The sequence below is a fragment of the Canis lupus genome, chromosome 24 (assembly GCF_003254725.2).
Source record: "Canis lupus dingo isolate Sandy chromosome 24, ASM325472v2, whole genome shotgun sequence".
Lineage (NCBI taxonomy): Eukaryota > Metazoa > Chordata > Mammalia > Carnivora > Canidae > Canis > Canis lupus.
In genome coordinates, this window is record NC_064266.1 from 2,658,837 (window position 1) to 2,676,635 (window position 17,799).

General features: G+C 41.8%; 1 long non-coding RNA gene across 1 annotated transcript; it reads right to left on the reverse strand.

Annotated features, from left to right (window-relative positions):
- Positions 1 to 1,812: 1,812 nt before the first annotated feature.
- On the reverse strand, positions 1,813 to 17,050 carry LOC112673502 (uncharacterized). The gene is made up of 4 exons (XR_003144824.3): positions 16,888 to 17,050; positions 15,634 to 15,809; positions 11,959 to 12,087; positions 1,813 to 1,977 (listed from the first exon to the last, which is right to left on the reverse strand). It is a non-coding gene; the product is annotated as an uncharacterized LOC112673502 (long non-coding RNA).
- Positions 17,051 to 17,799: the final 749 nt, after the last annotated feature.

Consider the following 17,799-nt stretch of genomic DNA (forward strand, 5'->3'; position numbering starts at 1 on the left):
GTGAGGCTGGGAAATGTTGGTCGAACAAACCAACAAACACCTACTTCCTATTATCGGAGCGATATTGATACTGACTCAGCTCAAGTACCAATGCCGAGTACACTTACTCACTGCAAACTGAAGCCCACAACCAGCCCCCACCAGGATGACAGAGGCCAGTGCTGGGACTGACCCACATGATCGAGGTTTCAGCCAAAGGGAAAAAACACGTATCATGCTGTTTTCATGTTAACAAGCACTGAGAAACTGTGATGTTTTCTTTTTCTTGCTTTTCACAACAAAACCAGTTGAACTCTTCCACAGGAATCTAGATTATTCAGGGCGTAAAGTGGGAAGAGAGTTCATGCAGAAAGAGAGGATAAAAGAGGCATTTATAATGCATAAAAATATGAGAAACGGTGCATCTTTTCTGCATTATTTTTTTAGAGCAGTGGCTCTACAACTATAATGCCTTAATCCAAAATCAAATTAATAGTGGAGATTTCAGGCACTGTGTCAGGCTTGTGGGGAAGATACTTGAGCAGGGGCTCATTTTCTGTTGTACCTTAAAGGACCCTGAAGAAGGCTGCCAGCTCTTCAAGGAAGGCTGGAACTGCAAGAAACACTCAAAGACAAGTGGTCTTTCAAACCTGTCCCCCACCTCACCTTCCCTCCCCAGAATACCTGCAGGTATAGAAAAGTGACTTTGATACAATTTTTTTTTCCTGTAAGATATATGCAAATTTCAAAATGTGGTTTCTTTAATCATTGCAAAACAAGATGGTGACCAGTTAAAAAATATGAATACAGATTCTGAAACTTGTTACAGATTTCAGTAAAAACAGGTACATGGGTACAATTTGAAGAATATTGACTTACATTGAATGAAATCCAAAGATCACCAAACAAATCACGAGAGTGATAATTTTAAACATGTACTTTTGTTATTCGTTCCTAAAGCAGGGATCTTAACTTAATTTTGTTGAAAATAGTCTCAAAATAATGCTTTAAATGCATGAAATACAGAGAATTATGGAGAGAACCAATATCTTACAATACAGTTACCCAAGTATTAAAATAATAAATGTATGATATGGCATATGCATACTTCTTTATTAGTGCATTAAATTACAGGATCTAGTTATAAATTCCATTACATCCATAATTTTGTGGTAGTGGTGAGCATAAATGCTGGTTTGATATCTCTGCAACAACCACAATGTGATGTGAAAATGTCTGATATCTACTGGTGACAAAGTCACAGGCCCTGTTGAAACTATGCTGTTTGTTTTCCACATTCATGATTAAAGAGAATGCTGAATTTCAGTCACAGGATTTTGAAAATAGTGATTTTTTTTTTTTTCTCATTCAAGTTCACAGGTTCTCTGAATTCCAGCCATGGACCTCTTCAAGGACTGATAGACTCCAGATTAAAATCTAATATAGTTCTTATAAGGCAACATTTACTGTGCTAATGGACTGCCTTTATTTTTATTTTTTTAAAGATTTTATCTATTTATTTTTGAGAGGGAGAGTGAGAAAGAGAGGGAGAAGCAAACTCCACATTGAGCAAGAGCCCCACACGGGGCTTGATCCCAGGACCCCCAGATCATGACCTGAGTCGAAGGCAGACACTTAACCGACTATGCCACCCAGGTGCCCCCTGTGTTTATTTTTAAGGAGGGTTGTTGCACAGCCAAGTGTAAGCTTCCCACTAAGGCCCATGGAGGCCATCCTGGAAACCTGCCCTGCCCAGTCTTCATCCCATGATGGGGCAACATGTCCAGTCACAGATGTTGACAACACTTCTCCACAGCATACCAGTCACACCAATTGGAAATCTTTGGAAAGTTTAATGACTGCATCATAGCAGTGAAGTAAAACTACATTGGTCACATATATAGTTCCTTCTGGAATGACTCTTGAGTCTGGAAATTGCAAAATTTCCCAACTCTTGATCAAAAGGTCTGATAGAATAGTCTTTTAGCTGCTGAGTTTCTGAAAGAGAAAAAAAATATAGGTATTTTCAAAAAATTCCTTTTACAAAAAAAAAAAAATTAAGAGGAAGAGGGGTAGAGGGAGAAGGAAAGAGAAAATATCCAAGCAGGCTCCACATCCAGCATGGACACTGGGCTCCATCCCACAATGCTGAGATCATGACCTGAGCCGAAACCAAGAGTTGGATGCCCAACTGACTGGGCCACCCAAGCAGCCCTCAAAAAATTTGTTTTTAATTAATATCGTTAAGGAAACAAATAGAAAGTGGACTATCTTGAAAGTCAATGTCACATGGTGCCAAGTATTTTCAAGGTCAAACAGGTCTGGGTTCAAATTCCAGTCAAATATTTACTTAAAAAGGACCCTGAGTAAGTATGTAATCTCACTGAGCTTCATGCCACAGAAGTAAAAAGTAGAGAGCACATTTCCCTGAGCAGCACTGGTGGATAAAATGAAGCTATAAAACGATGCACACACTCAGAAGGATGCCTTGAACATAGTGGTCAGTAAAGCAAGTACTGTTCTTCCTCTCTCCTAAATCCTAACATCCCTGCCACCTCCCTTTTTGGTAGGTGGCTTCTTCTTTTTTTTTTTTTTTTTTTTTTTGGTAGGTGGCTTCTTCTAGAAACAGTACCATTGTCAATCTTCTCATTTGAACAATGTTGTGCTCTGCTCTTGAGATTTTGTATAAAAACGTTAATTTGAAAACATACTTTTATAGTGCATGCCAACTCCCCAGCAAAGAATAAAGGCTAAGTTTTGGGCACAGAGAAACAATCCCAAATATACAGGAGAGGGGGAATCAGAGCAAGTAACTGTTAAAAAGCAAAAGAAGATTCTATTGGTAGTCCAGTAACAAAATAGCAAGGAGATAAATCAGAGTTCTTAACACCAAACTAATAGGCTATTATTCTGCTTTTCATAGGAACAGTGCTATTGATTCAAATATCAAAGAATACTGTGTAAATTGCTGTGTTTTCCTTCTTCTTTGTTTTAGTCTGGCAAAATCGATTCTTTGAAACATTGTGAACCTGAAACTAGTATAACACCGTATGTTAATTGTATTGGAACTTAAAAAAGAAGTAACTAAAAAATTGTTTTAATCTATTATATCGTGAGTGGTGAAAGCATTGTAACAGAAAGAACTTCTTGAAGAGATGAAAACTGATAAGCATTGTCATCAGAGAGTTAATTTTGACAATGAGGATCCACACCTTCCAGAGAAGCTTAGAGTATCTTGAGCTATCTATTCTCCTTTCCCCAAAATGTGATCGTATACATAATATTCCCCATGGAAATGATAACATCAGGTGAAAATCTAGCTTTGGGATCCTGGAATTCCCACCAAGAGCCAGGGTGTTTGCCCTACAACGCTCCCAAGGAAAGGATTCCCTTCTAGATTTTCAGAGTGAGAGTTTTATTTTAAACATTGTCTGTATTTGCTGAGATGAAGTATTCGGGACACTGCTATTGTTTTTTCCTATCGGTTAATTTAGTCTCACTTATGTAAAATAGGTCAGTGAAATTGAAGCATTTTAAATCAACATACAGTTGCCTTTAGTTTGGCTTTTTGTTATGTTAACAGCTGTTTCTAGGAGAGGAACGTTTAATATTTAATTTACCCAGAATCTTCTCAACCCACTAAAGAAAAATGACATATGTTTTCATTATATGCTGAATTTCCACCATCTTACTTTTAATAATAAGTATACATCCTGCCCACATACAGAAATGGATCAAAGATAATGAAAGAAAGATCAAGATCATTAATACCAGGTAAGGACCATTCTACTCCAGTTGGTAGATGGTTACTTGTTGCCTTTCAACTTCTTAACCTTTCTACAAGGCACTGAGGGATGAGTGAGAAAGAAAACTCGAGAATATAATCCTAGTTGCCATTTATTGAGTATTTATTACATGCCAAGCACTACTGCTCACATTGTACAGCCAATTTCTTGGCTGGGAGAAAGTATTTCTTATTTCTCCTCTGAGAGCTAAGTATTTCCCTTTTAGACACAAGGACACTTAGATTCATAGAGGTGAGGGCATTTCCAAGCCCCCACAGCTGGTAAATGGCAGAGCTAGGTTTTGAACCCATGCCCTTGACCACAGAGCCTCATGTAACCTCTGCTCTGAAGAAATTTATACACAGCCTGGGGAATACAACTCATGTGCACACAGGCTGACTGTGCAACCCACCTGGAAAACACTCAGAGGGCAGTCTGGAGGTGTAGAAAATAGGGTGGCTATGAAATAAGCAGATGTGTTTATGGCTTGGCTTCCAGAATCGTATCAGCAGGATTTTAAAGCCCAAGCTTCTCACATCCTCCTGAGTCCCAGTCAGAGGTAACCCAATGTCCATATTTGACTTGTACTAATTTACTGGAGGCAGCTTTTCCCATTTAGACCATAACAAATAGGCTTGAAAAACTTCCAAAGTTATGAAGTTCCCTTTTATATGCAGATTGATTTCTAAGGCTATTCTAGGGAATCACTCAATAACTGTTACAGCATCTTGATGAAAAGATAATGGTATATCCATTGGGTATCTTTTTGTGTGCCATGAGTGAAAACTGAAGGCATAGAAAGGCTAATAACATTATCTAGGGTTTAACAGTAAATCAAATGAAATTACAGGTGTGAAAGAGTTTTGCAGGAGTGAAGAGTACGACCCAAATGCAGGGCATTATTACGAAGAATGCTGCTACTTCATGATGTCTTCACCACCACCACCACGCTCCAAGTACATTTTGCTGACTCTGACCTAGGACATCCTACTCTAAGCCTGATTTTTAAACTGCATTCACTTATTTAACAAATACTCCTATGCTAGATACTGTGCTCTTGAACTGGGAACTAGAGGGTACGGTGGAAAACGAAGAGGAAGCAGCAGAGACCGACTTTTCTAAGTGCTAGCAAAAAATTAGAATTTAGGGCACCAGAAATTATATACTAAGGAACATGCTGAGCTGAGAAACACTGGCTCCGGTTTGCATATACCATGCATTCAATAACCATGTATTGATTCAATGATGGTTTGAACCAGAGTCCCTGGGGCAAGTTGAGAGAGCCATCTAATTTAAAAAGGTGCAAGATGAAGTTGTGGCCATAAATCGGCTCTGATTTTCTATAGCAAGATACCGAGGGGCAGAAATCATTTATAAAAAAATATTTTTGCCAAATGGTTTCTTTGTAACTCTTCCCTGGCAAGCAATGTCTATGTGGTCACCAACACACAGGTTTGGAATCCAGTTTTTCCTTTTTAAGAATTTGAAGGAGTTTTGTTTTAAAGTGTGCCCCACCCCTGTGTCATCAGCCAGCCAGCAACCTAGGATCAACTGTCTTTATTTAGAGATTGAACTCACTGTGGAAAGGCTGAGCCTCTCCTCACGGCCACGAAGCCCATCCAAGCTCCAACATCTCCACCTTCAGGAAATCATGCAAAACTCGCCTCGTGTGCCTAGCCCTTTTTGGATATCGGACCAAACAGTACACCCTACAGCAACCTCATCTGCAAGTCCTTTTTCATTTTTCTATCTCCAATCCCTCAGATCTCTCCCCATAAAAACAGCCTGAATGTTAAGGCCAGTCTCAAGGCACACACTTCCCCTATACATCAGAAGATGAAGGGAAGAAACAAGTTTCCACCCTCCTCCTCTGCTGAAGAGCTGGCCTCTTTTAAGGGTCTTTCCAACCATGAAACTGACACTCAAAACCTGATTCAGAGCTTGATCTCTAATTGAAATTTTGGAGGGAAAAAATAGAGCAAAAATAAAGATTTGAGGATTCCACACATTTCTCTGACCACATGAGAAGTATTGGCTAGAGATTCAGAGAGTCGTGAAGCTAATAGTTGAACAATCTCCGATGAGCACAGGCCGGCACTCAGGTATTCCAACAATGCACCATTCTTTTTGTCCTTTAACCAAGGTCTGCCGGCTTCAGCTTAAACCAGTGAGGGTTTGTACCCTGAGACTCTCCACCAACGTCAGAGAACAAGGATCACTTCAGTCATGGTCACACTGCTTGGGGGGCCCTATATCTACCCCCAGCGGTTATTCTAGACCAGAGCTGTCCAACGGAAGAGTCTATGATGATGGAAATGTTCCTTACCAGCGCTATCCACTGCAGTAACTCCTGACAATGTGGCCCTTGGAGCATTTGAAAGGCGGCTAGCAGGACTGAGTAACTGAATTTCTAGTTTTCTTTCATTTTAATTAATTTAAATACCAGGAGCCACTTGAGAGTAGTGGCTACTGACCTGGCCAACATGTCAATGCAAAGTCACAGGCAGAATCAGGAGTTTGGAGATGTCTGGGTGGCTCAGCAATTGAGTGTCTGCCTGCAGCCCAGGGCGTGATCCTAGAGTCCCGGGATCGAGTCCCACATCCGGCTCCCTGCATGGAGCCTGCTTCTCTCTCTGCCTGTGTCTCTGCGTCTCTCTCTCTCTGGGTCTCTCATGAATAAATGAATAAAATCTTTAAGAAAAAAAGAAACGGGAGTTTCCCACGGGAAAGACTGGGATGATTTCCACCAGCTGTATCTGACACAAACTTCGTCTTCCCTGCCTTCTGTTTCCACATGCTAATCCATTCCTGATTTTCGTTTTCCCACACGGACATACTTTATAAATGCACCTCCGCCCCACTAAAAACCAGTCTTGGCAGAGGTAAGCAAACATCACAGAGAGAATCTTGGGGTTCACAGTCTTTTCAGGAGTTACATTTTGTTTCCACATCTTCTTTATTATCTAACTAGACTCAAGCTACCTCACACTTTATGACATAATTTGTCATTTGGCTTCAGTTATCCAGATAGGATGATTCCCAGTAACTCTGCAGTCCAGAGCCCTTCTAGGGGACATAGGTATAGCACTTATCTATGGTTTCCTCCTTCAGTGATGTTTCCAGGTCTCCTCCTAGATGTGATGAATCATAATGTGCAGAGGTAGATAGCCCAGATTTTTACATTTGATGAGCTCTCCAATGCTACAGTCACCACGTGCTTGTACTTGGGTCAACCTTTGGCAAGTCCTGGCCTTTACAATGCTGGGCGTGCAATTATCAGGAGAGATGGCCTCCCCACTCCATACCCAGAGGGTTTGAGCAGAAGGGAATTTCACTGGTGTCATATAGAAACTGTTGTGGTACCAGGGAAGAAAACTATCTTCAAGTCTTCTCAGGAAGAAGTTCTTTCTCCCTAAGGAATTTGGAATGTCCACCCTTCCATTGAGGCATGGCTGGAAATGCTGCCTAGGCAGCCAGGGAACACAGACAAATTCTCAGTGCCCCAGTTAGAAGGTGTGAGAAAGCAAGCTGCCATCCTGAGCCACCATTCCCAGGGTCTTAAGTAGAGTGGAAAGCTAACTATACCTACAAAAGAGGGAGCATAGACAGGAGGACGAGCGAAAATGGCACTGGCCCTCAAAAGACATCAGGAGAAGAGGAAATCCACCACCACCCCCTCTGGCCTCTGTAATTTCACCAATTCTTTTATAAGAAGTACCTAATAGTTCACATCAAAATCTTTTTGTTGGTTTTATTTCCAGTTTGGTTTCTGTACAGTAAAACGCATGCTGTTCTTTTCTTTTTTAAAAGATTTTATTTATTTATTCATGAGAGACACAGAGAGGGGCAGAGACACAGGTAGAGGGAGAAGCAGGCTCCCTGTGGGGAACCAAATGTGGGACTCAATTCCGGGACCCTGCAATCACTACCCAAGGCAGACGCTCAACCACTGAGCCACCCAGGTGCTCCGTAAAACATACATTGTTCTAATTCTCTGGGTGTGGATCCAATCATTGACACATCCATTTGTCCATCTTCATAAAAACTACAAGTTAATGAACCTTGCAAAAGGGTGTCATGTGTGGCCACCAGGGTAAATGAGCCATGCTGGATTGTGCAGCCAGGACCCTGGAGCATAGAGCCAACCGGGCAAGCGACTGCCCATACAGAACTGTGCTCGATTCTATCAGGTCACTTGAAAGCACATTAAAATGTTGACAAGTGGGCAGCCCCGGTGGCCCAGCAGTTTAGTGCCGCCTTCAGCCCAGGGTATGATCTTGGAGACCCGGGATTGAGTCCCATGTCAGGCTCCCTGCACAGAGCCTGCTTCTCCCTCTGCCTGTCTCTCTCTCTCTCTCTCTCTCTCTGTCATGAATAAATAAAATCTTAAAAATAAAATAAATAAAATAAAATAAAATAAAATGTTGAGAAGTAAATACAAAAAGATTTTTTGAATGAGTCTTTTCCCCCCTTTCCATTATATTTCTATGCCAAAGACTGAAACATTTGCCCAAACTGTGCTAGCTCCATGTTTTCTCTCCTCTTCAAGAGATCTCTTGAGTCGTGGCAGCTTCCCAGTGGCGTAAGGAGAAAATGCATAACATCGACCACACTGAGGGGTGTGATGGGGGCAAACAAACTGATCAGTTAGGAGTAATGCTGAAAGCCATGTCTATTTGTTTTAGATATTCCTTGGTGTGTAAGAATTGTTGCTGAAATCCACACATGTGTCATTGCCCTTGAATGTGGGGGGATATTAGAGACTCATTCTCCCAATCCCATCAAGTGCTCTGTATAATTCAAGGATTTTCTCTTTATTCCTCCACTAGAAATTTCTTGGGGTTTTTCTGGAAGTGGGTACCTGAAACCCAAAAGGGCTTCCCTTTCACTGTGACTCTGCCCTTTCAAAGAAGGTGGCTACACGAGACAGCAACATGGGCAAGACTGATGAGACACACACACCGTTCACCCACTGGCTGCACACTAATGCGCTCATAGTGATTCCATGTGTTCTTGTTTTCTACCGTTGAACATTTCTGTATTTTGCTGCTACGCCTTTGTTATTAGATGCGTCTGCTCAGACAAGTTTGCTATCATTTATCTCACTTACGGTAACATCGAGAACACCATTAGTGTTGCTGAGAATTACCCCGGCTCCATGAAGATACCTTAATAGTTTTGAAGGAAAGTCACCCAAATTACAGTGTATGGGGGAGAGAGTTCACACCAGTCTATAAATGTGAAGATCCTCGAGCATTGTGCTGCATTCTTTTTTATTCGTTTTCCCTGGAGTAGGTTAAACCTCTTGAATTAAGATCCATGCTCAGATGCCAATGGGAATGGAGTGTGTACAGAAACCGATACGTTTACTTGAATGTGTTTATTGCTTAAGTATCATTTCTGCCTTCATCTCTTTCATTGCCTTTTCGAGCTTTAAGAAAAGAATGTGGTATTTACGATTATTTTATCATTTCCCCCAAATGTGTGCTATGAGTCTGCTGAGAGCCATGACAAGTTTTTTCTTTCTTTCGTTCTTTAAGTTATTGCTCTGATCAATTTGTAAAATAATGGTTCTGAAAGCTTTAGTTGATTTCTGATTTTTTTAAACAATTAAGAGATAATACATAATTGCCTTTAGTTCCAACAGCAAAAAGAGCTTGCATTACTTTTTAGGATTCTAAATCCAAGTACAGCCAAACACCAAAACCATCCCCACCCCCAAGGGTGGTGCGGGAGAGAATCGCCGCCGGCGGTAGAATTACAGCAGGGCTTCCACCTCGGCCATGACTGCGTTTGCGCGCCCCCTGCTGGCTCAGATTACAGTAACAGCTGCTGAAGAATTTGGTTTTATTTTAAAGTTTATTCTAACAGAGGCTCCAAGCGGGTCATGGAGGAGGTAGCAGTGTGTGCGTGTGGGCGTGTGCGTGTGTGCGTGTGCGTGTGCGTGTGAGAGAGAGAGAGAGAGAGAGAGAGGAAGAAAGAAAGATTTTAGTCCAGCTTGCCATTTCCATCAACTCTTCCATTTCTTTTAAAAAATATATGCAACTCCCATTTCCTCAAACTTCTATAGGGTGTTATACAAATGCACATCCAAGACCCCCATGTCCACCGCTGCCGCTTCCAGCCAGATGACTGCTTCTAGATGGAAACTGTGGACCACCACCCCACTTAGGATGTACTGAAATGTATCTGTTTAACTGTCTAGTTATATGTAATGGAAATGTTACCAAATAGTGACTCTGAAATCTCCATGTGCCGACAAGACACAGCTCATTTTCCAAAGCAGTTATGCAGTTAGGCAGTTCCCTAAATATGAACACCCAACCTCCAGATAGTTGGCTGAAGCCCAAATGGTGTTCATCTCTCGATTCCAATACTCCTGGGCACATCAAGGGGATGGAGGGGCTGACCTGACAGGCACACACTGGAACCAGACATTGGTAGTGTAAGTCAATGCTCCTATGGAGCTGAGACCTCAGGCTGTCACAGCAGGAAAATCGAATCTCCTTGGATGGGTGCAGAACAAATATGGCATCCGGTGCTTGGCCAGGGTGGGCTCTGGTGAAGCAGCAGTGGCCAGTGCAGTGGCAGGAAGGGCCTGGGCTCTGGTGGCCTTCTATGTCTCCCCCATGGCCATGCCCCATTTGCTACCACTATCTCTCACATCCTAATAGCTTCACAACTGCTCTCTCCATTTCCATTTGTCCTCCCACAACCTATAAGTCCCCTCTGAGGCAGCATGTTCCTCAAAACACCCAAACTGATCTTCTCATTCTTTGGATTAAAACTTTTCAAAGGTTTTAGAATAAAGACTAAAATCCCCAACCTTGTAGCTTACAAGGCTCATATCATAGTGGAGCCTCATATTTATCTTTGCAGCCAACCTCAAATCTAAAAAGTCTCCTCTGTTTTCATTGCTTATCTTGTGAGTGCATCTAACATCAGATTCTAAGCTCCATAAGGGCAGGGTCAGAACTAGTCACTGTATCTACAGTGCCTTCCTCAAAGCCTAGCATCAAGTAGGTTATCAATAATCACAACTATTTCCTTCATAAATAAATGAATAACCCAGGTGGTGGCGTGCATAGTTTCAGAAGCATGGAGGTAGTGCCAAGAATAAGTAGCACCAGCCCCTCTGGAACTCACATATAGGAAAGAGCTGCCTTGGCAGGAACCTCGGTGATGGAAGCCAGCCTTCCTACTCTGTGGCTTTATTGGCAGCAAAATAATCAGCTACAGACATCCAAATGGGGTCAGAGCAGGGATGAAGGAAGATGATGGGTATCATGATTTAACTGGGAGAACTTGGTGGTAGGCAAAGCTGAAACACCTCCTGGCCATGTGTTGAGAAATGTTGAGAGGAATGGAGTTCCAGAAATTTCCCTGGCAAGAGCTAGAGCTCCAAGAAATATGCTTTTTCTTCTTGTTATCACTTGCCAAGATTTTAGGAGTAGGCATATCAAGTTACCAAGCAACAGGTATCTTTCTGGTACTAGAACATAAAGAGGGAATATAGCGGTTCAGAGAAGGAACAACAAAGACTCAATGAGCTTCAAGGGTTTCAGCCAATGTTGATCCATGAGATCTTACCACAACAGCCTGCTTCAAGTTGCTGAGATGTCTCATCTGATTGCACTTCCTCTGGTCACATATCAGAGGCATAAAAATGCTTACAACTTCAAAATGTGGTTGAACTGTACCTCAATCCTCTTTATACACCTATATTTCTGAGATATTATAGTCTTTTAAATGTTTTTTTCTTAGAGACCCTTGGTCATTTATGTGTCACATCACCTTGAAGGGGAGGGGTATCTTTGGTTCCTCTCACGTATTTCATGGCAGCCGCAATAAGTCATTTGAGCCCTTAGCAACCTTATAAGAGTCAGGCGTACATCACTGTGTCACATTAAACTTGTTCAGATTTCCTAGAGAGGTTAGTAAGATTCTCTATGACATACTCAGAGATGACAGAAAGAGATATATTTGGGGTTCCTCCAACTGGTTTGCTCCAAACATCACCACTATAGGTGCTAGAAAATATCATCTCACTGCCCCCGCCAGCACTTTCCTATGTGATCCTCAGTGAATGACACCTACTGGAGCTTTTCTTTCCTCTTTTTGGCAAGAATGACAGCCTCTGTGGCATCTCCTGTATTACCCAGAGCCTATTCAGAAGAGAAGCCACCCTTCTTACCTTGCTTCCAACTCCAGTGATGTTCGAAATAGCATGAGTTTTTAAGTGTGTTCTGGGCACCAAAGGTTCAGTTAACTGCACGCAGAGAAAACTCCAGATGACCATGAGGCTCTAATCCCTTGCACCAATCTAATCAAATTATTTAAGAGAAAAACAGAAAGTGAATCAAAAGATGGGCAATATGAAAGTCTTTCTAAGCATAGGAAGGAAGGTTCAGTATATCCTAATGTGTCATATTCTATTATTTCTTTTAACAGGTGCCCCCTGTAAAGCATAGCTAATAACAATAATGTATAAACATTATAAATGTTTTATATGTAAATTTATACTTATACATTTATATATAGATATTTTATACATATAGAAAGTGATTTATAAACATTATAAATATTCCCTTAGAACTTCAAGCTCTACATGTCAAAACACTTTGATTACCTTCCCCCCTTCCAACCTCAACTGACTGATTGTCATCAATGGAGTGACCCATCTCTCAACGAGAAGACTGGAAATTATATGTGATTTGCTTCTTGTCTCCTTCATCCCCTTGGCCCTGCAGATAACCCTTCCACATCTCACTCACATCCACCTCCTCTTTTTCATTCCCACTACCACCTCCTGGGAATGCATTAAAAACACATTCCAACAGATCTTTCAGAATTCAGTTCTTCCTTCTCGCAATGTATCTGCATAAAACTACCAGATTAGTTTAGCATAGCTCCTCTGTGGTTTGGTCAGGTCCCCTCCTCAAAAACTTTCAATAGCACCTCATTGTAGACTTAATAAACTTTTCAATCCCTTTGTAGATTGAGATTGCAAGACTCTTTGCCCACTGGTCACAACTGTCTTTCTAAACCCTATACTATAAACAAATTCCATTACTTCCCATTTATAAGAATTTCCCCTTGCTGTCCTATCTCCCCCAGATGGTAGACACCTTGTTGTAACTGAGCAAATATGGGTGAGCAGCTCTAGATACCTCCTGGACAGCGGGTTCTTTAAGTTTTACTAAAGTGACTGTTCCTCCAAGCAACTCCCCTATTTTCCCAGCATGAATTTCTTGCTTTCTCTGGTTTTCTCTAAACTCCTCGGTGGTACCCTCTGATGGTTTATGGTGTACCTGCTTCCCTTCTTAGAAGGGAGTCACCTTCATGATTAGAAGCCACATTTTTATGTTTCTGCCACTACCACCCATAGCATCTTACTCAGGCAGCACTCACTGTCTTAATAGTTGTTTGCAGAAGGGAAGAATAGTCAGTCAGTGATGTTCACTGATTTGAGTGTCTTCCTTTCTCACAAGAGCAAACAAAAGGACACACCTACAAATGGCAATGCCATCCACACAACGGCAGGTAAACATCTCAATCCACACGTGCCTTTATGCGCTGAACTAAAATGACCTTATTGGGAAATTGAAAAAGACATGTTTCTTTTTCATTTTTCCCCAACTAAGAAGCTAAGTGGTAAAAGCCAAAGATAAGAACAAGTAGTTTTCTAAGCTCACGACGAAGAAGAGTTATAGATTGCCATACTCAAAGCCAACAGGAAAGTCAGGTGGGGAAAACACTGATTACCTTCACGTAAGAATTATTCCCCTTACCTCAGAGAGTTCTTATTCAAAATGGCTCTTGTGGACATTACCCTACTTTTATTTCAAACAAATACATGGCTTTTATTCCCTTTGGCTAAAAACAAAAACAAAAACAAACAAACAAACAAAAACCCTAATAATAGTGAGCCAGACACAATAATTCCAAGCAGATATTTTTCCAGCAGGAAATCTTTTTTCCTAACATAAGTCCATTGGGAAAAAAATTCAGTATATATAGCAGCCTCTACCTTGACTGGTAGTTCCCACTTCTGCAGCTGCTAACATTGATTTTCAGGAATTTTTTTCACCAACCAGAGGATAGTTAGCTAGGATTTGACAGAACCTTATTTTAAAAATGGTATTTGAGTCTGCAGCTACTTTTTCTTCATAAAGGTGTTGATTCCACCATCCTGTCCTGTAACATCTAGGCTGCAAACCTGGAAGAAGCCACCTGCTCCTGGGATGTCAAGAACCCACTTGGAAGTCAGCAGTGATGTAGCAGCTGTTCTTGTGGATGAATCATCCCTGCCTGCCTCCCAGCCTCTCCTGATCTGAAGGTTGATGGACATTTAGCTCAAACCCAAGGAAATGAGTTTTTGCTCTCTCCCCATCTTTCAATTCCTCCCTGGGGTTTCCTGCAATAGAAATCTCAACGAGGATTTCTACTAATTTAAAAACTCTCAAGACAAGATGAAAACTCAGAGATTTCTTAGCTCATTTCTTGCCCCTTGGTCCAGTTGGACCATCTGACAGGTGGTTCTATGGACAACTATGAATGATCTCCATAGACACCAACTGTAAGTTTCTTCTATGGTCTTTTCTTTTTTTGGGGGGGTGGTCTTATTTCTATAGTCTGTTTTGTCTTATTTCTGATCTGAAGGCTTATTAAACATTGTTATTTGCTTGTTTGACTGTCTTCACCTTCTGGCACTTCAGTTACATGAAAAGCAGGCCTTTGTCTCAGCCACTGCTGTGTCCTCAGCACTTAGAACAGTGTCTGGCACACAGCAAGTGTTCAATCAATATTTGCTGATCGACTGTGGTCAAAGAATGAAGCATCAGTTTATCCTGATATTTCCACACAAGATAAAGAACTATGTAAAATGATTGAACTAAGTTCAAAATGCGATCTATCTATGCATCCATCTACCTACTTACATGAGGAAAGTTGAAACAAGTCTGTACCAGCACTAATAAAGTCAATCTGCAAGAAAGACCCCTCCTCCGCATCCAGACACAGTCTTTAGACCAGTGTTTTTCAAACTTTTATATGCACTTGGAGGGTACCTGGGTGGTTCAGTTGGTTAAGTGTCTGCCTTCAGCTCAGGTCATGATCTCAGGGTCCTGAGATCAAGTCTCACATCAGGCTCCCTGTGCAGGGGAGAGGTGGGGGTCCTGCTTCTCCCTCTGCCCTCTCCCAGCTCGTGCATTCACTTGCACTCTCACTCTGTTTCTTGAATTAATAAATTAAAATAATAAATAAATAAATAAATAAATAAATAAATAAATAAAAATTTTAAAAACTTTATATGCACTGTAATGCCCTGGGGATCTTGTTAGAATGCAGATTCTGGTTTAGGATGTATTTCAGAGAGTGTCCCAGATTCTGCATTTCTATGAAGGTCACAAGGATGCCAACACTACTGGACCGTGAACCACATTTTGTGTAGTGAGGCTGTAGATAACCAAACAGTGTTTAAAATCGTTGAATCTCTTATTTTGTTTTGAGAACAGAATGTTGACCAGAAACAATTTTTTTCCCTTTCTTTTCCTTTCCTTTTTTTTCTTGCCGATATCCTAACTCCAGAAAATACATTAACATAAAATCACAACTGAAATTATTCCAAATATGGAAATAAGCAGCTTGGTAGTTGTCAGGCTGCTTAATACACTGGGGAAAAAAACAGGGTCTGAAAAATTATATGAAAGCAATTTCATGCCCATTAGACATTTTAACCTATTTCTTTATGACCATTGATGTAAAACAAATATACTCAGATTGATCCGGAAGGGAATCTTGAGTCTTCATACAGATTATTTCATTGCTTCACAGATATTTGGAAGAAGAAGAGGAAAGTGTTTCATACCCGAAGAGTGACTGTCCTTCAAATCCACTCCACACAAAGATTTTCCAGTTCCTTTGCTGGTGCAGCCTGCGTACAATTTTGCCTCTTTGTGGGGAAATGTAAGATGTATTCTTCCATTAGCTATTTACTATGGCTAAAATGATACTCAGCCCTCCAGATGTTTATGTAACAGAGACCTAAAGAGAGAGAGACAAAAGGAGAACAGTTCTGCACCAGAGACACTGAGAGCTCCATTCATTGGAAAGGACCCACTGACTTCCACGTTCAGCCCTGCTATTTATTCTAAAGTCACCCGCACCGTTGAAGGCTGCTGCCCCACTGCTGGGTGATCCTGGCCCAGGAAATCAGAGCAGAAGGGCGCGATCACCGCTGGTACCCTCCTGGGTGCTCACCTCTGTGAGGCCACAGAAGGGACACCTGAGTGTGAGGTCACTTTGAAGTCTGACCCCTCTGATGACCAGGACCTTATTTCCTTCCCCTTCCCCACCCCCTTTATCTGAAGCACAGGGACCTCCAATCTCCTAGTGTCTCGAATACTCAGAAGACCCAGAAAGACAAAAACAAACATAAAATGTGTTGCGGCTTCCCTCTCTGGAGCCCTCTGTTCAGGGCAAAGGAAGTTATTTTGTCAAAGTTCACCTATCAGTTTGCCCATCTGGCAGGTGGAAATTAAACATGGGTGAACGTCTTCTGAGAAAATGAAAGGAGCCTCCAGTCCCTCTCTTGATAAACACAGCCCACCGTTGGACGTGGGGTTATTGGCCACCAATATCCAGGCTGCTATACACGAACACTCACACCCCTGCACATACACACCCCGGCATATGTACATCTCTGCCCACACTCATACACTCCCCACTCATACACCCCTGCATACACACACGCATACAGTTCTCTGCACACTCACATCCCTGCACACATCTGTATACACCCACACATACCTGTACCCCCACATTACCCTACATACACTCTCACTTTCATACAGGTCCTGTGCACACACACAGACTTTCAAATTCACGCTTGTAAATCCAATAATATCCAACCAAGTGCGCCAGCACAAATATGCCCCATTTGGTTCCCCACTTCCGTCTGTTGTTTTCATAGTTTGGACCACACCATGGGCCTTCCCAGGATGGAAACTTAGAAGTCCTAAGAAAATATTTAAACAGCTTCATAGTTCTGCAACCCTTAAGCTACCTTGGGTTTTGTGTGCCCTCAAGAATCTTGTCCCACCTCACACTCAAGTTCACCTACTTGCACCCACATCTTCTCCTCCTGTGTCCACCTCCTTTTTGGTAACTTTCACACTAAAGGAACATTGTCTCTCTCTTGCTCTTCCTATGGACTGGTGTCCTGTCTCTGCAGCTGGCAGATGTCCCCATTGCTGACCCCCTGCCTGGGTGTCTGAATAGTGCCTGCCTGCATGGCCTGCCTCTGTGAGCACATCAGTCCCCATCACAGGGCCCGCAGTCACCCCTTGACGGACTTCCCTCAACCCCACTGGTTGCCTGGGTGACCACTAGTTGCCTAGCACCGTATTTTACCAGCCAGATGGGCTTCCTATCATTGGCCACCCTGGGACTGTCACTATCCTTCAACACCTGAACCACTAGGTTTCATCTCACAGGCCACCCCAACCCCCCCTTCTGGCATCCATCTATGTCAGGAGATAAAATTCTTAGATAAATAACATTAAGAAAACCCAATTCTAACAACCTGCTCAGTATAACACTGCTGTATTATTTGAACCAAGGGACAGTGCTACTAAGAAATGGACCACAAAAAGTATCTCTTTTTATAATCTGTAATTCTTTTCCTGGTGTTCCACTGCAACAGAGCTCAGAGGTTTCACGTGACCAAGTGGATGTTATAAAAGGCGCACAAGGCATTTCTAAGGAAATAAAGAGCTCCTCTGAGCAAATTAAGACAATGTTTTGTCAATGCAAAAATGTTCAAAGTAGCAACACCCAATACTAAAATTATGTCATATCACCAAATAGAAACTAGCCAGGAAAAATAGACTTTTAACTGAAGAAAAGTATATACATATATATTTATAAACTAGGAAAACAAACCTAACGATAGTTCCTACTAGAAGACATTGGATTTGTTGATCTGTTTCTGTGAATCTGAGCTGCTTTCTGAAGGAGGATTGTCTGAAGGTTC